Genomic DNA, 25,639 nt, shown 5'->3' on the forward strand with positions numbered 1-25,639 from the left:
GAGGAAATCGAGCTTCCTGCAGACAAAGTGGAGCAAAGTGAAACCACTGTTTCAGAAGATCTATTGTCTTCCAGACCACCAGCAAGGAAAAGGAGGCTTAGTCCATCATCTTCTTCTTCAAGCCCCGCTTCTGATGATCGTGATGCCACTTGGCTACCACCAGCTCAGTCTGAGAGTGATATACGCCACAAGACAATGCTTCTGAAAAGGAAGGTCCCAGAAAAACTTAGAGTTATGGAGGTAGATGTAGAAGAGGGGGGTGATGATGTTGATGAAGACGAGCCAGTCATCATGCACATTACTCCCACCCCAAAGGGATTGGAGACCAACATTCTCACCCTATCCAGAAAGGCTGCTACTGAGCGGGATGTAGCACAGATATCACCAACACAGGTTACACCACCACTACCTCCAGCTGCCATATTTTCCAAGGCTCGGCAGGGACCTACATCCAGCTCAAGCATCTCAGTAGGTAGTGGTAGTAAAAGTCACAGTCTAGGTACACAGGGTCACATTTCAAGCACCCCCTCCAGTTCATCTGGTGTTGAAAGTGGAACATCCAGTAGTGCCAGAAAGTTCTCCTCCCCAGTTTGGGACTTCTTTGCTGTTAGCACCAAGGAGGAGAACGTTGCTATCTGCTCAATTTGTCGTCAAGGTGTCCGGCGTGGTAAGCTTGGTACAAACTATGGTACCGGAGGACAAGCAAGTCATCTAAGAATACACCACACTATCGTGTGGGAGGATCACCTACTTAAGTTAAAAGAAAGTAGAAAAACTCATCCCATTGAAGTTGGTCAGGATGAATCAGGGAGCGATATTATTGTGGTGGCAGGTAAAGAAGAGGGAGGCATTTCTAGCCCTGTCCCCAGTAGTGCAGTGGTAACGCCCACATCCTCCTCAGTAACATCAGAGTGGCACCGCAGTAAGAGCCATACTCAGAGTCAGGGTGAGACACCAAGGCAACCGATTACCTCAATGAGACAATCTGTGTCGTTGAGTGTTAGACCTGGCACCGTTGGCGTGGGTCACCCTTCCATTTTTGTTTGTGCCTCAATGTATTTTTGTGCTGGCGTTAGCTGCTCAGGGCACTGTGCCACTGCCATCCAGTGCCACAGTGCAAGTGCTCCCTATGGTAAAATGTATTATGTGAATTGAATTCCATGTTTGGCTTATTTGGTTTACTATCAGTCCCTATTAGAGTGCACCAGGGGTGCCAAGGGCTTGTATTTCCAAATGCTGCTAGTGGGCTTGCAGCACTGGTTGTGCCACCCACAGAAGCAGCGGGGTAAAATGTGTCTAAGGTCTGCCATTGCAGAACCTGCATGCAGTCTGGTACTGTCATGCTGACTGGGCAAGTGTCCCCACTTGCCAGTCCCTAAACCTTCCCTTACCTTCATGTTAGTCACCCCTATGGTAGGCCCTAGGGCAGGGTGCATTGTAAGGATAAGTTAGGACATGCCCTGAGGTGTGTGGCATGTCCTAATAGTGAATTACAGCCATTTTTGTTTTTCACTATTGAAGGCTACCTGCTCTCCATAGGCCAGAATGGGCTGCTAGATTATAACACTCTATAATCCTAGCAGGCTCAGGAAGCATGGTAGAAATTCGTGTTTAGTATGCCTGAACTCAGAATAATAAAATACATCTTTTAGCAAAGTTTATTTTAATATCCTGTGTTTGCAAATGCTACTTTTAGAAAGTTAGCATTTGCTTGCTTAACCATTTCAGTCCGCCTCTGGAGGGGAGGGCTATCTTCTTTGTGGGTAGCTTGAGTGACAGGGCTGGGAAGTTCCAGGAGACAGGCTGGGGCTGCCAGGTGGTGAATAGAAAGATTACACCAGGATGGGTGGGAGGTGGGAGGAGTGCACCTTGACTCTGAATAGGACAGTGCTCTGCCTCCACAATGCTGGCTCCACCCCCTGGGGAGCGTCTGATGTCTGCTGCTGAAAGAAGAAGCCAGAGTCTCAACAACAAAGTGCTCCTCACTGAAAAGAACTGGACTGGGATTATGCAAAGGCCCCCCTGGCCTGTAAAGACAAAAGAAACTGAGTATAAATGTAGGAGCCCTGCTCCTAAGAAATCAGATCCTGATTGAACCACGAAGAAACTCTGCCTGACTAGAAGGACCTGGAAGAAGCTGAAGGAGGAGTAACTTTCCCTGACCTGGGGGATTGGCCTGCAGTTTGTGCCTTGCTGAGAAAGGAGAGGAAAAGACTGAAAGAGACTTTGCACTTTGTTTTTCAACTATCTCCAAGGGCTTGGAAGAAGAGCTTGCCCCCTGAACTGAGTCCCAGGACCATTGGACTCATCTGCCTTCAAAAACTGAGTTGCCTGGACAATTCTTGCTTGTTTCCCGCTGGATTTGGCCCCAGTACGCCTCGTACTACATCCGCCGCGAAGCCGTGTCTTTGCCGCCCGGCACCGTGTGTCTACGCTGAACCAAAAGCATTAGTACGCACCGTATCCCTCCCGGCTGCATTGCACCTAACCTTCCCCATCGATTCGAGACGTACATCCCTGGCTGCCAAACCCTGTACGCCGAACTCAAGCTTCGCTGTCCCGCAGGTACGGTCCGTACGCTGCTAACGTACTGCCCGTGCCGTACTCAGAGCTGAGAAGCTGCGGTACGCTGATCCTCCCCGTACGCTGTACGGCGCCGAGAAGTGTCGCCGCTGATCCGCACCGAAGGTACGGCCCGAGCGCCGACGCCACGGACTCTGCAAGCTGATCCGGATCATCCGCCCGTACCCCTGAAGGTCCCGTACCAACGCCGCGTTCCGACGCCGCGACCGGACCAGACCGAGTACGCTGCCGAACTACGACCCGTCAACTTGTCCCGCACTGTCCGTCGCGGACCCCACGAACTTAAGGTACTTTGTCCTGTTCGCACCGCAGTGTGCGCGTCCCGGACCACGGAGTCCGCTACGATTGTTTGACTCGTACTTTCTTTGTTTTTAATGCGGACGAGTCGTACACCCAGGTACGAACCGTACAAAGCCTGAAAAGAATTTTAAGCCTTTTTACAAGAACATTGAACTGTGAAATAATACTGTGGTCATTTCTTTTTTTTTTTTTTTTTTTTTTTTTGAAACCGTTTATTACACGATAAAAAAGTTACAGGCATGGGCCTACAACCATCCGGCCGGCCGCTAGAGTAGCAAAAGGCATATAACATACATACAGTGAGAATCTCTTGGCGGGGCAGATTGGCAAATCAGGTGATATCAATAGCGTAGGCCGCATCACTCCTAGCCCACAATACGGTTTCCTTTTGTCAAACAGAACAACACAAAAAACCACACCCGCAAGGCAACCCGCGATCCAAGTGACAGTACATGCTCCGTAATGGGGGATCCTAACCAGCAGCAAAACTCTGAAGAGGGGAATGGGAGTATAGTAGGGACTGGGGAGCCACGTGCCCACGGCTGAGGGAGGGGGTCGGCTAAGGAGATGGGGCTGGCGAGGCTGCCGGTAGGAGTGGCGGCTCACAAATACCCCCACGGTAGGCGTTCCAGGGGCCCCAGATTTTCACCCACGCCCCAGGCTTACCCCTCGCCACATACACTACTTTTTCACGAAACATACACCAATCCATATGTTCTTTCCAGGCCAACACCGCCGGGGGCCTCTGGGATCCCCACAATTGGGCAATGTCACGCTTCGCTATCATGTATCCCAGAGTCACCCACCGCGTCTGCGGGACCGAATAATCATTTGGTTCCCACACATTCAGCAAGCATCTCCTCGCTTCAGGCAGCAGTGCAACACGCGTAACCACACGCAAAACCTCATGCACACCACGCCAGAATCGCTCCACTTTCGGGCACTCCCACAGTATATGCATGAAAGTTGCCAACGCACCACAGCCGCGCTTACACAATCCGTCACCAGCAAAGCCCATACGTAGAAGCCTCGGCCCCGTGACGTAAACCCGGTGAAGGATCTTAAGCTGGACGAAACGAAGGCGAGCCGGGATGGCCACCTCCTTCGGAGAGGCCACCGCGGAGATCCAATCCTCGTCGTCCAGCTCCAGCCCATCGGCAACCCAGGCCTCGCGGAGGCCAGTCAGCAGGCACGATCTGTCATTAATCAGTTTTTTATATATAAGGGAGATCGTGCTGTCTGGTACATGGCCATCCAGCACCCTGTCCTCCAGGGGGGAAGACTCCGGAATGGACGCAACATCCGGGAAGACGGAGGCCAGCGCGTGGCGGACTTGCAAGTATCGAAAGTACTCACTGCCTTGCAGCTGAAACTCCGTCTGCAGCGTCTCAAAAGTTTTGAATCCCCCCTTCGTCCAGAGATCTCCCACCGTGCTGATTCCGATCGTGTCCCACTTCTCGAAGCCCTTCGATGTCCACAGGGAGCCCAACCTCTCAGACGCATATAGCGGTGACGCCCGGGTCAAACGGTCCGTCCACCCCATAGCTGCATTAGCCGCGTGCCATACACGCACCATGACACGCGTCGGTCCCGTCAGACGGGAGTCGGGCGTGCCAGAATAGAGCGCTCGATTATAATCGCCACCGGGCAGGAGCATCCTGTCCATTTCAAATGCCGGGTTCAAGGCGGGCCCGTAAAGGCCATGATTGATTGCAGCTAGCTGGGAGGCCCAGTAATACCGTTTAATGTCCGGGAGGGCGACCCCCCCATCGTACCACGGGAGCGTCAATTTGGCCAGAGCAATACGCGGCCTCCCGTCCCAGAACAGGCGCCGCTGCAGGCCCTCCACCTCGCGGAAGTAGCGCGCTGGTACCAAGTCCATAGTGTTCTGGAGGGCGTACAGAAAGCGCGGCAAGGACATCATCTTAAACAAGGCCGCTCGGCCAAGTGGCGAGAGCGGAAGACGCCGCCAACGCGCGACATCCTCTCGCAAGCGCTGGAGGGGGGGCAACAAGTTCCGCTCATAGCGGGCCTCCGGGTCTAGAGTGATATATATACCCAGGTACCGGAACCCCTGGGAGGCAATCTGGATCGGGCAGTCACGCGGTAGGGCCGGAGCCTCCCCGGAAAGCACATATACGCAGGATTTCGCCCAGTTGATGACAAGGCCTGAGTTACGCCCGAAGGAGCGCAAAACATCAACCAGGACAAAAAGCGATTTGCGCGGGGAGGCGAGATACAAAAGGATATCATCGGCGTAGAGGGACACGCGGTCCTCATACTCAGGGGTCCAGCGGAGACCACGGATAGAAGGGTGCCACCGTAGCCACTCCGCCAAGGGCTCCAAGGCCAGTACAAACAGGAGCGGCGACAAGGGGCAACCCTGGCGCGTGCCCCGCCCCAGCTCGAATGGGGCCGAGACTCGCCCATTCACCACCACCTGCGCCAGTGGGCCCGAATACAGCAATTTGACCCAGCTAATGAACCCCGGGCCAAATCCGAATTTCGCCAGCATCGCCCAGATGTATGGCCATTCAAGCGTGTCAAACGCCATGGTGGCGTCCAAGGATGCCAAGATGGCCGGCTCCCGCACAAACGGGACACGCGCGAGCACCCCGTGCAAGCGTCGCAGATTAAGAGCCGTGTTACGATGGGGTATAAATCCAGATTGGTCTTGGTGGACCAAGTCGCCCACCACACCAACCAACCGGTTGGCCAACACCTTGGCGAGGATTTTGGGTTCCGCGTTCAAGAGCGAAATTGGCCTGTAGGATGTGACCCGCTCACGGGGTCTCCCCTCCTTGTGTATCACCACAATCGTGGCCAGACGCTGGTCCGGCGGGAGGGAACCCTGCGAGCGGGCCGCCAGGAACATCGCGCGCAGGTGGGGCGCTAATACATCCGGGCGCAGCTTGTAAAGCTCGATGGGGAGACCATTAGGGCCCATGGCCTTGCCGGACGCGACCGAGCGAATAGCCAGGGCAATTTCGTCCGAGGTGGGAGGAGCATCTAGCGAATCCCTGTCCTCCACCGAAAGGGAGGGCAGCGCGATGTCCCGAAGCAGGGAATGGGAATCTTCCTCCGAGCAGGGGGAAACCGGGGAGTACACCTCGCGGAAGTAATCCGCGAAGCAGGAGACGATGGCTTCCGGCTCGGTGACACGCGTACCATCCATCCTCTCAATCAAAGGCACCACACGACTCGCTCTCTCCCTCTTATCCAACCACGCAATCAATTTACCCGCCTTATCGCCCACATCATACAATCGTCCCTGTTGCTCTCTACTGAGGCCCCTGGCCGCCTCCGTGACGAGGGCCCTATAGGCCGCCTGCTTGAGGTGCAAAACATGCAACTTGGCATCCGTTACCCCGCTCCCCAGGTCACCCTCCAGTTCCACAATCTCGGCCTCCACCCGGGTCACCTCCTCCCGCTCACGCCTCCGGGCATGGGAGATAAAGGAGAGGGCCTCCCCTCTGAGGACTACCTTAAAGGCCTCCCACAGGGAGATGGCCGAAGGGACAGACCCCACATTCTCGTCAAAATAGCGCTGTAAGGATTTAATCAAGTCGGCACGAATAGTGGGGTCTCGTAAGTACCATGCATTGATTGGGGCCACCCTGCCCTCCCCCCTCGGGAAGACATCAAAATGTAACAGTAATGGGGAGTGATCCGAAATACCCCGCGCCAGATGGCACACCTCTCCTACCCTCCCAGCGTGGGCCGCCGGGACCAGGATGTAGTCAAGTCGCGAGAGGCTACCATGGGCGCCCGAGTGGAAAGTGTATTGCAGCTGCGTAGGGTGCTTTAGTCGCCAGCAATCCACCAGGCCCAGTGTGTCTAAAAGGCCGGACAGCCACGCCTGTGCGCGGGGGAGGTCCCTAGGGGGGTGACGATCCATAGACCCAGAAACTACCGCATTGAAGTCCCCCCCGACCACCAGCAGGCCACCCGGGAGGTCCAGGAGGAGGCGCCCCAGGTCCGCAAATGTAGTAGCTTGTAACCCAGGCGGGACGTACACTGACATGAAAACAATCACTCTACCCTCCATTCTACCCACCAGGATAGTGTAACGTCCCCTCTCGTCATGGCGCACCTCATCAATCTCCAGTGGAAGCGAGTTCTTGATCATGATACCCACCCCCCGCGACCCTGAAGTGAAGCCCGAGTGGGCCACCAAACGATAGCCCCGCCGATTCATGGCATGGAAGGAGTTACCTATAAGGTGTGTCTCCTGCAAGAAGACAACATCTGGCGATATACGTTTCAGGAACTGCAGGACCACACCACGCTTAATCCGATCCCCCAGGCCGTTAACATTCCAGGACAACACAGCCAAGTCCCTACCCCCCATCATACGTAGAAGCAATCAGTCGTCCCCCACAGAGCATTTCGAGAACAGCAATACAGTAAAGGGTTTGCCTTGCGGTGCAAACAAACAACACACCCCCCCCACCCCCCCATCCCAACAGAACTCCCCCCTCCCTGCACCCCTGCATGAGCCCAGTCAGCCCCCCCAAAGTGCAGTGTGCCTGTCGCCCCATAGAGAAAGACTAACTAGTACCCCAGAGGAGGAGGGAAGCCCCCAACAGACCCCGTACGACCTCCATAGGAGGGGAACACACACGATCGAGAAATGGTAAAGAAGTATTGTCCCGAGCAGGGCCTATTATTCACCCCTTAGTTCTGATCCGGCAGGCCCTCTCCACCGCCCGCACCCCCCCCACCCCCCCGGCCCCGATCATCAGGCAGAGTGTCCAACCAGTCCCCAGCCGCCTCGGGGCGATCAAAGAAGTGCGTGCGACCTTCCACCTCCACCCTTAGCTTAGCTGGAAAGAGCATTGAGTACTTTAGGTTCAGGTCCCGCAGGCGACGTTTAACACCGAGAAAACTGAGTCTCTGCTTTTGGACCGCCGGAGTAAAGTCTGGGTAGAAACGCACATCCATGTTGTCAAGCTTGACCGGTCCCTGTTGCCTGGAGGTCTGCAGGATAGCGTCCCTGTCCCGAAAATTAAAAATCCGGGCAATGAGAGGCCGCGGCGGGGCACCGGCCTTCGGCCTGCCCCCAGGGACCCGGTGAGCACGCTCAACCGCAAAAAGCTTACTCAGGCCCCGGGGCTGCAGATGGGTAAGGATTAGATCTTCCACAAAGAGGTCGGCGGCCTCCGCCTCTCGTCCCTCCGGCACCCCCACAATACGAACATTATTCCTCCTGGCCCGACCCTCGGAATCCTCCAGTCGCCGGTCCATCAGGGCGCTCGCCTGGCCAAGCCGGCGCACCTCCTTTTGGAGGGCCGCCACATCTGTCTCGAGGCCCGTTGTGGTGTGGGTCAGGGAATCGACCCGGTCATTCGTCTTAGAGAGGTCGGCCCTCACCAGGCTCACATCTACCAGGACCGAGTCTATTTTTTGCGCTAGGGTGTCGAAGCGCTGGTCCACCGAGGCCTTCATCTCCGCGATGGCGCCCATGACGTCCCGGAGGGTCAGGTCCACCGGCTGGGCAGGCGCCTCCGTCAGGCCCGCCGGGGACGTGCGCGATGTCTCCGGAGATCCCTTCTGGAGAGTGTAGCGGTCCATACTGTTGGATTGGTGCGCCGGGCCACGGCGGGTCGTCTTCACCTTCGCCCGGTCGCCATCTTGTTTGGTGGACATGTTTGCTTTCCCACCGTCGTGCCAATCTCCGCAAAAGGGCCAATAGACCCGTTCACGGGGTCCGGGGGGGGGAGGGCGGCCACCGCACCGCAGGACGATCCACAGCAGGCGGGTCAGCCGGGCACCTGGACAAGACCACACCACCGCACCCCGCTTCGCGACCCTACCTCGCTGGAGGCGAGGAAGGCGCAAAAGTGAAAGTGAAAGCGCGGGGTACGCGAGTCGCCCAGCCGTGCCCGCCGCTGTTGTTCACTTTGTCCCCGGATCGCCCCACTACTCCAATCCGGGGGGCCGGCACGGGGAAGGCCGCAACCTTCGATCGGCGCTCCCGCCGGTGTTCGGGGTCCGATTCGAACACGGAAAACGGGTGGCGCCTCAGCTCGGGTTCACCGACACAGTCCCCTCAAAAAGGACAGGATATAGCCAGGATTAATGCAGGAGGTCGCGGAGGTCCTCGGGAGCCTCGCACCTACGCGGCCATCTTGGTTGCGCGCTAGGCTCCTCCTCCCTGTGGTCATTTCTAAACGTTATTCTGGTCTTGTGCTAAGCCTTATATAAAGAGAACTATTTTTGACTGGTGTCCAATTGTGGTGTGTCATTGCATTACTGTATGTGTTCACAAATGCTTAACCTATAGCGCCCTGAAAATAGTCTTGACTGTTAGCGCCACACTACCTAAAGGGTGAGCAGGGGTTATTTGAAAGGGTGATCCCCTTATCCTGACTTAGAATTGAGAGTCCCTGCTTGTCATAAGTGTATACCTGTGCCAACTAGAGACGCCCATTTCTAACATTGAGCCTTAGTGGGTTAATGAAAACAGCACCACAAAGGAAAGTAATCCAGCCTACCATTGAGAGCATGTTTAGGTTGGAGGGGCAGTTCCAACGCAACCACCCAACGGCACGATTGTACAATGCGAAGCTTGCTAAAATGTTAGCGCTGGACCTTCTTCCTTTTTCATTTGTGGAAGGGGTGGGTTTTCTTGAATTTGTGTCTGCCATCTGCCCTAAATGGAAGGTTCCCAGCCGGTCCTATTTCGCAAGAATTGCTGTTCCGGCACTACATCATGATGTGCTGGAATTGGTTGGACAAGCTTTGCAGGAGAGTGCTGTGCACAATATCCACCTGACAACAGACATGTGGACCAGTTGCCAAACCACATATTACATGTGCATCACTGCACACTGGATCTCTTTTGTGGGGGTTAGAGATGAGCTATCTGCATGAGGTGTTGTTGACACAGCTGCGATTTTTGAAGGTACTCGGAAACATGCAACTGTAGCCATGTTCGCCATGGAGAAATCTCATACGGCTGAAAACATTTTACACGAGTTTCGCACCAAGGTTTTGGAATGGCTGCGGCCCAGAGGGCTTGGTATTGGTTTTGTTGCCACAGACAATGGCAGTAATGTACTTAGGGCCATGGAACTTGGTTCCTATTTCAGGGTTCCGTGTTTGGCACACTGCATAAACATTATAGTTCAAGACTTTCTTAAAAAAGAACCCATAGTCAGCAATTTACTGGCCATCTGCCGAAGAATATGCACTCATTTTAGCCATTCTTTTAAAGCTCAGAAGCAGCTGAGGATCATCCAACGTGAACAAAGGATGCCAGTCAAGGCACTTATCCAGGAGTTGGCAACACGTTGGAACTCAACGTATTACATGCTTGATCGTCTGTACGAACAGTACAGGTCACTCCATGAATATGTCTGGAACGGAAGCGGGGATGCTAGTGTTAAAGGCATGAACCTTGAGATGGATCAATGGACCCTAATTAAATGCCTGACTGAGATGCTGTCTCCTTTTGAGGTCTTCACACGTGAAGTCAGCAAGGAGGACTGTACAATGGGCCAAGCTATCCCATTATTGCAAATGCTAGAGCATGAGCTGAATAATGTGTCTGAATCATACAAAGGTGTAGAGGACAGAAGGCAAGCCCATGACTTGGTGGAGAGCTTATCCCGGCGCTTAGCTGAAAATGTAAGGATACAAAATAAAATTTTGTCACAAGAACATTACATTTGCGCCACAATTCTGGATCCACGTGCAAAATTAGCACTGAAGACATTCTTTGCTTTTTCCGACATTGATGTTGCCCGCTACAAAAGTTGTATAGCTGAAGCAGCCAGGAAGTTGGAAAACGAACGGCAGCTAATTAAAAGCCCGCAAGATCAACCCACAAGAAGTACTGAAGCAGGCCATGCAGGATCAAGTGCAACTTCGTCGGCTGAGGGCAGTGCGTTTGGATCACAATCACAACACTCACCATCACTATCGACCACAGAAACAATAACTGGATCATTAGGCCGAGTACAATCATTATCATTACAGGATTGGTATCTAAAGTTAGGCTTTAATAAGCACAGTGCTGATGCACAGAAAAAACAGCACGAAAGCTTACCAGCAGCAACCCTGAACAATGAGCGGATGGTCCAGGCCTATCTGGACGACCCAACAGAGGTGTACATTGATCAAAACCCATTGCAGTATTGGTATAGGAAAAGGTCTGAATGGCCACAGCTCAGCAGGCTGGCGATAAGCTATCTGGATTGCCCTGTCGCAAGTGTCTCTTCCGAACGTGTTTTCAGTGCTGCTGGTTCCATTGTAACATTGAGAAGGACCAGTCTATCGCCAAAAAACGTGGAGAGGTTAACAATGATCAAAATGAATCAGCACTTCATACCACCGAATTACACAATACATGAAGCAATGGAGGAAGATGAGGACAGCGGCTCAGGTGACGGAAGTATTGTGTCAGATGATTACCTACTACTGGCTGAACCCCCAGAGTTTGAGGACGAGCTATACTTCCCTGACAATTAGGCTCGCTCTTACTGTCTTCCTCCCTTTTTCCCCCTTTGTTTATGTGTCTGTCGTTCCTGTTATAAACTTGTGAATCACAACAAATCCATTACCACCGTCTTCTACTCTTCTAATTTAATATACAAGTTTCAGGTGTCTGCTATTTGACAGTACAGTCCTCCGAATCCAGCTCCTCCTCTCCATCATACTGAATCTTCTGCTCATTTCCATTTCCCTCATGAATGATGATTGGATGATGGTAACAACAAATTCAAACTTTCCTAGTCCTTCCAAAAGAAGTGGAGCATGAATCAGATGACTACTATAGCTATCCTCCTTTCAGAGCCGAGAGAGACTGGCCATTAACTGAAAATAGGATGGAACAGGTAATGATTGATGCCATGCATTGGACGCAGGGTCGCAGACTGAATGATTTAGATTTTGTTGTGTTTGTTGTGCATGAATTTATGTAATTGTGCACTGCCACTAATCAACTTTCTACAGAACACACTAAACTTAACGCAAGGTAAATTCAATTGTCCCCTTATTGCAAATATTAAATTTGTACTTCTCCTACAGCTAGGTGATACATTGCTTTTAATTCAATACAGGAAGGGAACTCCCTCAATCTGCGCAATGAGTATGATTGACACAACAGACCCATCCATCATGATGATGGCGAAATAGACGGCCCGTTAAATTAAGATGAGAAGGAACAGGTAATGACAATTAATGGCATGCATTGGACACCTGGCTCAGAGCGATTGTGTTTTCGTTGTTTGTTTGTTGTGCACAAAGTGAAGTCAAAGTGTACTAGTAATCTATCTTTCTGTACACAATAAAGAATGACTCAAGTCAGTAATATTTATATTTCTACTCTTGTTGTGTCATAAAAATTTTACTTATACTGCAGGCCGATCTTCACAGTCAGTCAGTAAAAGTATCGGAGATGATGATGGGGTCAGGAGGACGTTTCATGAGTGGCATAAAACGGAAAAGCATAAATGTAAACACGTCAACAACAACCACAGCAGACACAAATGTCTGTGTAGAAGTGGAATAGAGTGTAGCGGTGGGATGACTGCAGTGCATTGATTTTACTAACTGAAACTGTAAAATGCAATGTTTGGAATGGATAATGTGCTTTGCATTTGTCCAACTCTTTGAGAAAAAAAAAAGGACTCTAAAGTGTTAACGTAGGATGTGCTACTGCTAAGCACTGTGGGCCTGCTCTCTCCTGTTACTGTTGAAGGTCAATGCTGGAAACAGACTAGAGTAGTAGAGATGATGCATACATGCCACCTCGGAAAGTGTTCTTGTTGCACTACACCATAACTTGTGCATTTGTTTTAACTTTCTTTCTCAATATCCCCTTTGGTTTTCCATCTACAATTACAGGCCGGGCCTTGCCCTAAACTTTGTAAAACATTACAATGCATAATTACCTTACCAATAAATCACCTTTTTTTTTCCAGCCGGGCAGTGGCGAGTGGCGAGGCGACACACCCAAGATTGATGGACGAGTGGAGCAAGAGGAATGCCGAGATGCAAATCCAGTCCACATTTTTGACCAGGATAACACAGTAACAGTATCCACTTTTATCTTCTTTTAAATAATTTGATTAATATTTTGTATACAATCTTTACAACAGTGTGTTCTTGGAGTTGTTATTATCATCATTAGGTTTGCTCTGTGTTTACGATTCTTCCCTACCAATATTTAAAATTTCTATTTGCTATCTGTAAAAGTATTAAGGCCGGAACAGAACAAGAACTAGAAGTGTATGTAATCCGGGTCTCTCATCATCATGCATGCATTGCCTTTTTCTCCCTTAACATATGGATATGGTAGTCTTCAATGATTGTCGTTTGTTTGTCTATGTATGCATACTGTTTTTCTATGTCAAACCTTTCCCAAAAACCCCCTTCCCATCCATTCAACAAACCCTAACCCTCTTCCCCCGGGCTGTGTGACTTATTGTCGAGGTGTAACTAAATTAAATGTACACCAATACTTAATCACACACTTGCTGGGGCGGATGTGGTGAAAGCAACACTACTTCAATTTCAAGGCAGAGCGATGATCTTCTTCTGCTTGCCCACCCATGAGTAGGATATTTCAGAGGTTATTTTATTTAACAAAGGAACATATACCTCAGCATGAATTGCCGGCATTGATTGGATTTGTTTGTTGTCATTCCTCATATACAGCACTAACTGTTATGCTGTAGGCCTAGTCAAGTGACTCGACACAACTATAGTTTGTAACTCTTTCTAGTAGGCTATCCCAACCACCATTATGTTTTTTGTCAAATATTTGAGCATATTATTGTTGCTCGGTAAGTTCTGAACTGTACTTCATTCTACTACTCCTCTAACAGTCTCTCAAAGGTGATTGACTGTCTCCTTTTCTTTTTTTGCAAATGGTGCCGCCCTGCCAGTGTCTACTACTACTACTATGCTACCACCACCACCACCCCAATCATGGCATGTATGAAAAAGGAAACCATCTTCACCATGCAGCCAGTGCTGTGCCACAGTTGGACATAAACATCAAGCACCGGTAAGAGAGAAGTTTGGGGGAGGCAGAATTAATAATGGACATGTTGTCAATGATTTCATTTTCACACACCAGTACAAAGAATGCATAGACTAGAGGACAGACTGAAAGTACTAGAAGGACAAGTCAATGAGTGAGGTGTGTCGCATCTATCTGTTTGTGTCTTATACAGGCAGCCAATTATTTAAATCAAACGCAGGCTATGGGCGGCCATGCACCAGCAAGGAAACAGTGTGATGTAAAACAGTTACCCCACCTACAAAACATTAACAACATTGCATGTAACATAGAAAAATATATTTAATTTACCCTAACAAAAATAAACTAAACCCACAAAAGCTGACCCAGCCCCCTCCCTAACCCCAACCAATGTCCATAGGAGAAAAAAGTCCGTAACGCCCAAACAAGTTACCACCCACCCACCCAAACAAGAATTAAAAAAGGGGCAGAACACGATGACAGGGACTAAGTGGTGAGGCGGGACTCAAGGAGGACATGCATCTGGCGCATCTGGCCCTCTAAAGAGGCGACGCGGTGTCTAAGGGCGCGGCAGTTACAGCCACAGTGGGGGGGGCACCGGAGATGGCACTACGGTGGCGGCGGGCAGCCGCCAGACGGTGGCGCCGTACCTCTGGAGGGCGGTGGCTGGGGCCCGGGGCACTGGAGGAGGCTTCAACAATTGCTGCCGCAGTCTCCTCCTCCTCCTCGGCTAAGACCACCAGCCGCCGGTATTCCCGCTGGATGGCCTCTAGCTTCCGGCGCAATGCCTTGGCGGCCAACTCCTTTTGATTTTGTTTCGGAGTAGCTGTGTATCAAAAAGAAAAAAACAAGACAATTGTAAAATATACTCTTTGAAAAACAGTAAGACAAGTTAATTATTTATACACATAGTGGCATGGTAGAGTAGGACTATAAAGCACAGTAGTACATAACATTTTAAATCTTGCCCGTCCTTCTTCCTTCCACCCGTCTTTCACTTTTTAGTTGAACAGTGCACCAGGTGCTCTTCTCCATAAAACTTTCAAAGCGGAGTTGAAATCAGATAGATGAGGCCATTGGTTACTCAATACTCCCGCTCCTATGCCAATTAAAGGGATTCTAGTCTTCTAGTTCACTAGTTCAAACGTTCCCAACAACTCATACTTACTTACGACTTTGGATGGCGGGCGGACTTTGTCCGCCCGCCATCCTCACGCTAAAAAGGGTGGGGGTCCCGTGGGGACAATTAATTAGGATGATGCGCCTGGCACAGAGGCGGGCGCATCCTATTTTTTTTACATTCTGGTTGGCGTTGCCGAAAGCAATGCTAAAAATACATGTTGTGCTGCTTTTCCAAGCACAACATGACGGGCCCCGCACGGAGCCTGTCACGATTTGGTTTGAAAGGCGGGGGGGTACCATAGCATAGGTACGTAACCTCCATGGGGGCCCCCAAGCATACTCCGCAATGTCTGCATGCCTTTCCGTGGCGGACGGCAATGCTGCCACCCAAAGGCATTCCAAAATGCAGATTATATGGCTGGCGGTGTGTTCAGAGAGACACCACCGCCATATTGAACCCATTTCCGCCTGGTCGACATGTGGGGGTTCTGAATTTTGTCTACAGGGATGACGGGAGGTTTGCCCCTGCGGTGTCGGCAGTGAATTCCAGCCGGCCCGGCGGGGGCAATATGCCCACCATCCTAATGGGGCCCTAAGTCAAAACTGTACAGTATACATATACATACAGTACACCCTTGCAGTGAGTGTACTGTCAAGTTCAACAATAGTTAAGGATTATGAATCTAACTTACCACCGCCTGCCACTGGTGCTGCCACTCCCCCTACTGCTCCGTTGCTATCTGCAGCAACTGCCGCATCCTTGCCCTCCGCGTCGCCTTCGCTGGCCCCGGCAATGGTGGTCGGTAGTGCGCCTAGAAAACATTACACATTTATTAGGCGTCATATACACCTCCCCCCTATTGATCAGTAGCAAGGTTGAAAAATGAGTTAATACTAACATATATCACTAGTACAAATCAGGTAGTAGTAGAGTAGACACTAATAGTTATATATGATCATTGTAGCCTTTGCTTAATTAGCCCTAGCCATGCTACCATTTTACCTTTGTGTCTTTTATTTTTGCACATGTGACGTTACCTTGCAGCTTCTTGTATAAGACACCTTTCAGCCCACATGACCTGCCTCACACTGCTACTGTCTAGTCTACGCGCTGCGTACAAGCGGTCAACAAAAACATTAACAAGCCACTTTTTTAGGAAGTACTGGTGTACTACTGTTACTGTTAGTCCATATTGCTTATCCATAAATGCTACACTTTTTGGCACGGCTGAGAAATGCTTGCAAGTTGCAATATACTAACGCACACCATTTCATTTTTCGCATTACAGACGGAAGATTCCCTTCTACGAACCAGAGCTTCTGAATGATGCAACAACTACCAGTACTAGGTTCTTCTAAGGTGAGGGGTCCCTTCACTCACATATTAATTTATAAATTTATATTAACTAAATTCCTAGGGGATGGTGGTGCTGCCTTCCACCACTGTTCAGTTATCATGATTTAATCCCCAACTGTATAAGTGTAACAATGTATATTGTTTTAAAGTTATTTATTTTCCGGTTGGTGCTACATTTTATAATAAAACAGTGTACAGAGCTTCTCAATTTGAAATAAACATTTTGAACTTACATAGACTTGGTGGTATTTGGTGTGGACTAACTTACACGAGTGAGCAAATTAAAGTAAGGGTGTGCATGTGCATTGCTTCCACGACTGAGAGGTTGGGTGTGTTATGTTCTGGGTTGTCTACTTGTTGGGTATCTTGGGGGGAGGGTTCCGAGACCTAATAGTTATGACAAGACAGTACTATAGTCAAGCAGTGGAATTGTGGTGGGTGCGGAATTTCTGATTGAGGTGTGCGAGGAAGGTCCAACCTACCATCACCAACATCCTATTTTCTGGTGCAAATGTCTGTGTATGTGCAAGGTCCCTACAACAGTAGTATGTCCTATAGGCTATCATATCAAAATAGTAATACATCTGGTAGGGCTGTTGTTGCTGTGAATTTTCAAAGCCTCAAGATTAACAAAGACTCAAGATCAATAAGAGTAAAAGTAGTACAAGACGACGACCCAAAGGATTGGACTCAATGGCTCGTGCTACTGGTGAATATGAGTTTTATATTACAACCTTTCACATAAAGAGTGGCACTGGCCAACTGGGCAAGACTAGCTACTACAGTACAGACAGACTGATAGTATGTAGTAGTAGTAGTACTGAGAGTCATCATAGCGGAGGCAAGGATAAGATTTTTGAAACCGTACAGATCGAAGGATAATTGGTGGTAAAAAAATAGCATTTGGAAACAAACAATAGTTCGTGAAAAATATGGGGCAGTAAAAGTTATGGAATAAGAAATATTATTAAAAACAAAAAGACTTACTGGGGCCAGCAGAGGAGCCCTCAGCGGTGTCCTCCTGGTGGTGTTCTGACTGTCCCGCCGACTGCCCACTCCCTGTCTGTCTGCCCCTGGGTGCTGATGAACAGGAAAGATATAAGAAAGAGACAAACATTGATGGATGGTGTCAAACAAATACAATATTTTTCAGAAACGGTCAAAAAACACTTATGTAAACAACAATTGCAATAACTAAATTGACCGATCTCATCTGGTCAACAAGTAATATCGGGGGATTCGCAGTTCGACTACTTAAATTACTATTTATCAACAGTAATCCAGTCTTCCATTCTGATTCCAGAATACTAAGTTACAACTAAGCCTAAGTACAACATACCACCCAACCTAGCCACCTATTCCAGGCATGCCAATTGTACATTAAGTATGCATTTGCACTGTATTCCTCAACAATGCATATGGTCAAATCATGGAGGACACATGACTACATTTTTTGTATACACTAAATTTTGGTTTGATTGATTGATGCTGATCTGCTAGTGCTAACTGTTAAGCCTACCACCACTCATTGAACAAACTAGAAAAGGTTCTAATAAAGACTGCCGTACTAGAAGCACGTCACGTAACTGAGTGAGGGGGCATCACGCATACCACTAACAAATTAGAAGCTCATACAAAGTACCTAAACCTAAGTATCAATCCGCCCCTATCTATTTGTGACAGGACAAAGTAAGGAGTGGACCAGAGTCACTGTAGTATTACGTAACTTAATTTCTCTAAAATAAACTCGTAAAGAATCACGCTAAGCAACGCAAACGCAAAGCTGCAAACAAGTAAGATTAGTAGTAGCGCAGAAGAGCACCTGTGTCATAATCACAGAAGACTTTTAAACGTTATTAACCTGGAATGTATTGTAAGCAGCAACATTCTAGCTGGTTGGAAGGAAAAAAAGATATTCGCAATATATAACACAGAGCAAAAAAACAGACACAAAGTTGTAATAATTAAATAGGTACTCACCAAGCCCCGGGACCTCCACTCCAAGCAGGTCCAGCAGGTCCTGCTCACGGTCCAGGATGTCAGACCCCTGGTGCGTCAGCTGCGCCTGGGTGCGCCGGACGCCAGAGAAGAGCGACACTGCCCGGCGCACCTTCCCCCACCGCTGCCAACGCTCCCGGAGTCCGTACCCGGACCCAGGCCTGCCACCTGCTGCCAGGGTTGAGGGGAGGTGGCGCTGCACAAAGAAAATTAGTGCAGCCAACTCCACCTCCCCAAATAAGGCCCGTGCCTGCACCTCTTGTGGGCGCCAACTTCCGCAAGGAAGGCGGTCGCGGCTCTGGCTGCGACGGCGAACAGCCCTACCCTTAGACATGGTTCTGGGGATGGGGCGGGAAAGAAAAGGTTAAAAAAATAAAGGAGTAAAGGAAATAAATAGCAGGCAATAGAAAGAGAGAAAAAGTAGCTAAAAAACAAAAAAAAGTACACAAAAACCAAAAATATAGAAGCAGGAAAATAGTTAGAGAAATAATAAGTAAGAAAGATCCCAAAAAAGTGGCTATAAACAAAGGATTGAAAAGATTTTTGGAGGATTCAAAATCAGGCCCCAGAACCATGCAATAGAGTGAAAAACAAGATGGCCGCGCCCATTGCGACCACGTGCGCAAGTTCGCGCAATATTTTCTCCCCGAGCAAGCAAAAAGCAACGCGATCAAGTAAAAGCGGTCGCGAACAGGAAATATCGGCCGCGAACGGGCGCGAACATGCGAACATGCATTGCGCGACCCGGAACAGGAAGTAAGCATCGCGAGAGGGCAGGACAAGTGAAAACAAGATGGCCGCGCCCGTGAGCAACCGCATGGGTAAGTTGGCGACCCGCGATCACGCAAAAAATACCGCGAACAGGCGGGAAAAAAACTTCTGCGTCTTCGCGATATTTCCGGCGTGTTTGCGGAGATTTTTAACATTTTCGTGATAAATTGCGATTAATATCGCAAATTCCACCCACCCCTAGTGTTATTGTCCCTGTCCCTGGCATCAGGGGACAGTTGCGGGTGTTGGTGACTGTGCCATACCAGTGATGCAGTTTGTACTACATGCACACATGTGCAAAATGTGAAGGGGAAGTGTGCCACATAGTGCCCCATCACACATGGCATGTGTAAACAGGTCATCACACAACTATTGTACAAAAACATGAGAAGACATGTGCCATATCACTGCCTGACACACATAGGCCCTGCACAAGAAGGACTGCACTGCCAATGACTTGATGTACAGCCTTGTGCGAGTCTGAGACCTCCATTCCTTTCCTGTGCACCTCCTATCACCAGTGGAAGATGTGAAATGCACCGTATACACGCTCTGAGGGCGTGTGTACGGTCCGTATCACTATATTGGTGTTGGCGTAGGAGTACGCGTGTGTGTACGGACCGTACACACGTACGTGTATGACCAGTGTGTACACGTACGTGTACAACGGTAGTACACGGACGTGTACTACGGTAGTACACGTACGTGACACACCGGTCGTACATGAACGTGTACGACCAGTGTGTACACGTACGTGTACTACGGTAGTACACATATGTGTACACACTGGTCGTACACATACGTGTACACACTGGTCATACACGTATGTGTATGACCAGTGTGTACACTTACGTGTACTACGATAGTACACGTACGTGTACACACTGGTCGTACACGTACGTGTACACACTGGTCGTACACGTACGTGTACGACCAGTGTGTACACATACGTGTACTACGGTATACACTGGACGTACACGTACGTGTACACACTGGTCGTACACGTACGTGTACACACTGGTCATACACGTACGTGTATGACCAGTGGGCACATGTACGTGTACTACGGTAGTACTCGTACGTGTACACACTGGTGTACACGTACGTGTACACACTGGTCGTACATGTACGTGTACGACCAGTGTGTACACGTACGTGTACTACGGTAGTACACATATGTGTACACACTAGGCGTACACGTACGTGTACACACTGGTCGTACACGTACGTGTACAACCAGTGTGTACACATACGTGTACTACAGTAGTACACGTATGTGTACACACTGGGCGTACACGTACGCGTACACACTGGTCGCACACGTACGTGTACCACCAGTGTGTACACGTACGTGTACCACCAGTGTGTACACGTACGTGTCAAACGCACTGTGCAACTGGTGCCGTAGGGGTACGTGTGAAACGCACCATACCTGTGTGTGGATTGTAAAATTACATAGGGGACACATGAGGGACAAGTATTATGGCCTAAATGCATGCTGGTTGTCATGGAGACCGAGTTTCCAGTTCAAATGTTTCCATCAGGTGGCCAGCAAAAGTCAGTTGGAGGCAATATACAATGTTGCAAAGTGGTTGTTGACTTGACATGATGCTCACATTTTGAACCATGCAAAGGCACTCACTGGTGTATGTTTAAAGGGATTGGAAGAAACGTAGGATGCAAATGAGTCTGACCAATCACTCTGTACTCCTGTAAATGACACAGCCCAACAAGGCAGATATAAGGCAGCCAGAACCCATGAGAGGGTACTTGCCTGCACTACATGTCATTGAACACCACTGCTGCTGTCATTGCTTCCTCTGTCACCATGTCCAGGTCTGTGGAGAGGGCCCAGCCTTTCACCCAGGAGGAGAATGAGGCGTTGCTGGACGTCATCCTCCCACAGTACCCCAGCCTGTATGGGAGACCAGGGAAGCAGGTGAGTGCTGACTCCACTAGCTTTGACTGTGCACCTTTTTTGTGACTGTCACTTCTGGCATTGTGTCCAGGTGTGACAGACATGCAATGTTGTTTAGGGGGGGGAATGCCTTATGTCTCTCATGCAGAGCATGATGTAATTCATGTCTGCACTCCTGTGACAATCAATGCATGGTGCATGGCACATTCACCCTGGCTAATCCTCTTGGGCATTTTTGTTCTATAGTCCTGAGGTGATTCAGTGGTCCCCCCGGTGTGACAGGTGACTGTACCCACAGATGTGTGTGAGTTGAGTGGAGCTGTGGTGAGAGTGTCCAAATGATGTGTACGCCCCCTGGACATTGATGTGTGTGAATGTTTCTTGTCATGTGGGTGAGTGTCTATGTGGAGTGTTGCACCACAGCTGCATGGAGGAGGCAACTGCTCTACCCATCTGATGTGAGAAGGCAGCCGTGCTGTGTGTCTGACGTGCTGAGTTAGCCCCACACCTGTGACACCCCCCAGGCAAGTGGCACATGTGCAGAGTGAGGTTTGTATCTGCTGTTGCCAATGGCAGGTGATTGATCTGTGCCTGTGTGTGTCTGTGTACTCTGCTGAGGTTGTGTCAGTGGCCTGGGGCATGTGACTGCTTTGAGGTGCTGTCCATCAGCCTTGTGTTGCTTGTGATGCACAGTGTGAGCCATGATCAGGGAGTGTGTCGAACCCCTCATGCCACCTGTGTACTTTCAATGCCATGTAGTGCATTGGGGCTTTCCCAGAGACTAATGTCCCTATGACAAAGGTGCTAGTAGTTGGTAGCATACTATGCCCTGTTTAAAAAATCAAAGATGTTCAAATGTGTGTCTCTGTGACATGGAGCAGGTGTAGTGATGTTGTCTCACTTTGTCATCCTCACAGGTAACCGCCTACGAGAAGGGGAGAATTTGGAAGCGGGCCGTGAGGGCCGTGATGTCGGTGGAGCGTCACAGTCGGCGCCTAGCCCAAGTGAGGAAACGCTGGCAGGACATCCGGTGCTGGACCAGGAGGATCGCCCGGGTCCAGCTGGGGGACTCACCTCCACGCCCCCATGGCGGGGGCATCGATGACTGACCCACCAGATGAAGCATGTCCTGGCGGTGGTCTTCCCTGACATGGATAGGCGGTTACAGGAGGGACAGCAGCAAGGAGGGGGTAGGTACATGTGTGTTTGTTGTGTGTCACCAGCTTTAGGAAGTGCTCAGTCACATGGATACACTGCCAGGGTTTATATGTGCAGTGCATATCCTGTTGCCCCAAGTCAACCGGGGCTGTTCTTCCTCCCTTCCCCTCCTTGACATGTGTTCCCTGGTCTGTGTGTAATCACTCTTGCATATGGTCATCTAGGCTGCCAGTTAATCCAAGTGCACAATGCTTGCTGCATCATGTGTGGGGGTGGTCTGAGACATGTGTTGGTACCTTGCCTATGCCCTGTCCTGTTCTGTAATTTGGGGGTCCATAATTGTTGGCACTGATGCTGAGTCTCAACATAGGCGTGTGAGGTTTAAAATGAACAGACTTGCAGCATGCATGACCGATGTTGTGGCCTCAGACATGATGTGCATGAGTGGGAGATATGCATAGTGCCGGGACGGTTACTCCTGTTACAGTCAGATCATTCCAGGACCATGGAGCAGTGTGCCCACTACAGTCCCCTGAGACACCTTTTCCGAGGAATCATGTGTGTCATCCAACACTGTGCCCATTCTCGGTGTGTTCAGCATAGGTTGGCCTCTGTGGCATTTTTCCCTGGCCTCATTTGTATTTATGTAAAGTGTGCTACATGTGTCCACTGTGCAGGGTGACCCCATTTGGCTTGTGCATACTCACACTGGCCAGTGCCTGTGTGTCTATGTACAACTATCTGATGATGGTTGTTTGTCACTAATATGTGTGGTCAGCCTCACGAGGTGATGTTGAGTACATTTAGGAGTTCTTGATGCACATTTTAGTAAACCGAGATTAAGGGTGTAAGTACTTGCTCTGTCTCAATCTCATTGTCTCAGGTAGGGGGGGTTTGTGCGGGCAAGGCCTACATATCCAAAACTTATGTCTCCTTGCCAGGTCTGACCTGTGTGTGATAATTGTCTGGACAGACACTCAACATGCAGTGACCCAGTCATGTTGTGCAGGGTTCAATGTTTGTGCATTGCAGCATGTGTCAAAAGTTAAAAGACATGGTTCCTGCTCATCCATTTTTGGCACCGGTGTGTGGTCCAGACGCTACGTAGTATGGTCTGTGTGTGCTGACATCTGTGTGGAAAATCTTGGTTCCCATGAGGGTGTCTCCTCAGTGCAGGTGCTCCTTATTCCGACACAATTGCAGGGCCATTAGCTAATGCATTGTCCTGTGTTTGGACATGTGTGCCACTCCACATGACAGGTAGTGGGTCAGATGTGTTGCCAAATGTGTCATCATGGTACGGATGGCCATGTGACAGGTGGCATGATTCAAGTTGTTAGTCAAGAAGTCTTGTACGTTGGCACTCACTACACTTGTCAACATGTCTCAATAGTTGTTATGCATGACTTTGATGTTTTGTAGTGAATGACAATAATGTGCCTGCATGACAGATGTCTCCCAAGGAAGTGCACAAGACACCACCTTTACACTTTTCTGTGACACGCTGGCACATTTAAAACAAAGGCACACCTAGGAAAAATGTGTTTAGAGATTATACATATACATGTTCCCACAGTGTGGTTGCATTTGGGTAAGTCCTTGGTTGTTGCTGATACCAACTTACGAGTGTCAAGTCATCCAGACCACCGTGGTGCCATGTATATGTACTTACTGATACCCCATTTCTTCTTTACAGTGGCTTATTTGATTTAGGCTGCCTGCTCATACAATGACTGTGTAAATGTAGTTTTGTGTGCTCCTCCTTGTGTGATTTCTGTTATACAGGCACATGTGTGTTCTGATCAAAAAGCGGCAAAAGTGGCAGTGGAGAAGTGTGGCTCACTGATTAGAGCGGCAGATCCTGATGCAGAGGTCTAGCCCGGGACCAGGGTTCAATTCCCCACCTCGGCGGGTCTTGGGCTCCAAAAAAAATTCCACGGACCTGATAATTCTCGCCTCGGTGCCTATTCCAATCATGGAGTCCCACTCTGCAACTCTGGGCAATAGCTTGCTTAATCTCCACAACGGCCCCCTCAACGCTAAGGATGCCTGGCCTCCACCTTGGGGGTGCCCAGGAGTGGACGCCTCACAGGGAAAGCCAGGATGGGTTCCACAGCGGTATTCGTACAAGCGCCTTGAGACCCTTGCGGGTGAGTAGTGCGCTATACAAGTATCAAATTTACATTTAATTTATTTATCAAATTTACATTCCAAACACGTTGATTGTGTAAAGTGTTGTGATTCCCAAGGGTTCACAATGTATTTCTTTTGGCTTTCCAAATTACTCACAGGTCTCTGAGTGTGGGGACACCTTCAGCATTGGCGTCTGTTATTTGGCCTTGGGTGCACCAATACTGTTTCTTTCACAGTGAACAAGAGGTGGCATGCCTTCATAGTCTGGCTGTGCTCAACAATTCCCAGACACCATATCCTCTGTATAATTGGATATCGAGTTATTTGCTGTTGTGTCCTAATTTTCATTGTTTCCAAGTGGCATGATGGGTCAACCAACTGGGGAGTGCAGGGCTTACATATGTGCGGAGTATTCTAGATGTTACTCATGATGCATTTCCTGATATGCACTGTGACCTATTTTGTTTGGACTCATGTGTCATATGTATACAGGTGTCTGATTATTTCCTGTCTCTTCACCTTGCCCACAGCATGATCGGGGGACACCGAGGGAGACACCTGCATGGACGTGGAGGAGGGATCCAGCACCGGTGCCACCAGTGCTGGCGAGTCTGGCGCAGCAAGTGGCACGGAGGGCGAGGTGAGTCAGGCGGAGGACCTGTCTAGTACCAACACCGACTACGACGCTGACGGGTCCGAGGCTGAACTCCCAGAGGGGGCGGAGGCTGCTCCAACAGCTGGCAGCAGTACTACATCTGTCACCGCCCCCTCCATTCCCATCACCGCCCTCCCAGTTGCTCTGGTCCCTTCTGTCCGTGTAGGGCAACAACATGTCTCCTTCGTGCCAAGCACCGCACCCCCTGCCCCTGTCTCTCCTGTTGCCCTCACTGCCGAGTCTGTGGACATTCAGCGGCAGTTGCAGGTTGGCCAGACATCGCTGCTGAGTGTCCTCCATGGCCACACCAGACTGCTGACACAGATGGTGTTGTACATGGAGGGCATGTCATCAGCGATGTCTGAACAACTTATGTTGCTGAGGTCCATGGACTCGTCACTGACGGCAGCAGTGAGTCTCCTGCAGCGCTTCGTCCCCCCCTACCCCTGCACAATCCACACTTCCCACTCCCATGCCTGTCCCAAGCACACCCAGACATTCCCAGGCACGCACCCTACCAGACACAGGCAGCTCACCAACACGGAAGGGCAAGCGCACACTTCCTGTCACGCACACTCAGGGGGAAGAAGGCACACCCACTGGGTCTGGGGCACACAGGCAGACACGCAGCCACAGTTGGAGTCTGCATTC

The sequence above is a fragment of the Triturus cristatus genome, chromosome 11 (assembly GCF_964204655.1).
Source record: "Triturus cristatus chromosome 11, aTriCri1.1, whole genome shotgun sequence".
In the NCBI taxonomy this organism is placed as follows: Eukaryota; Metazoa; Chordata; class Amphibia; order Caudata; family Salamandridae; genus Triturus; species Triturus cristatus.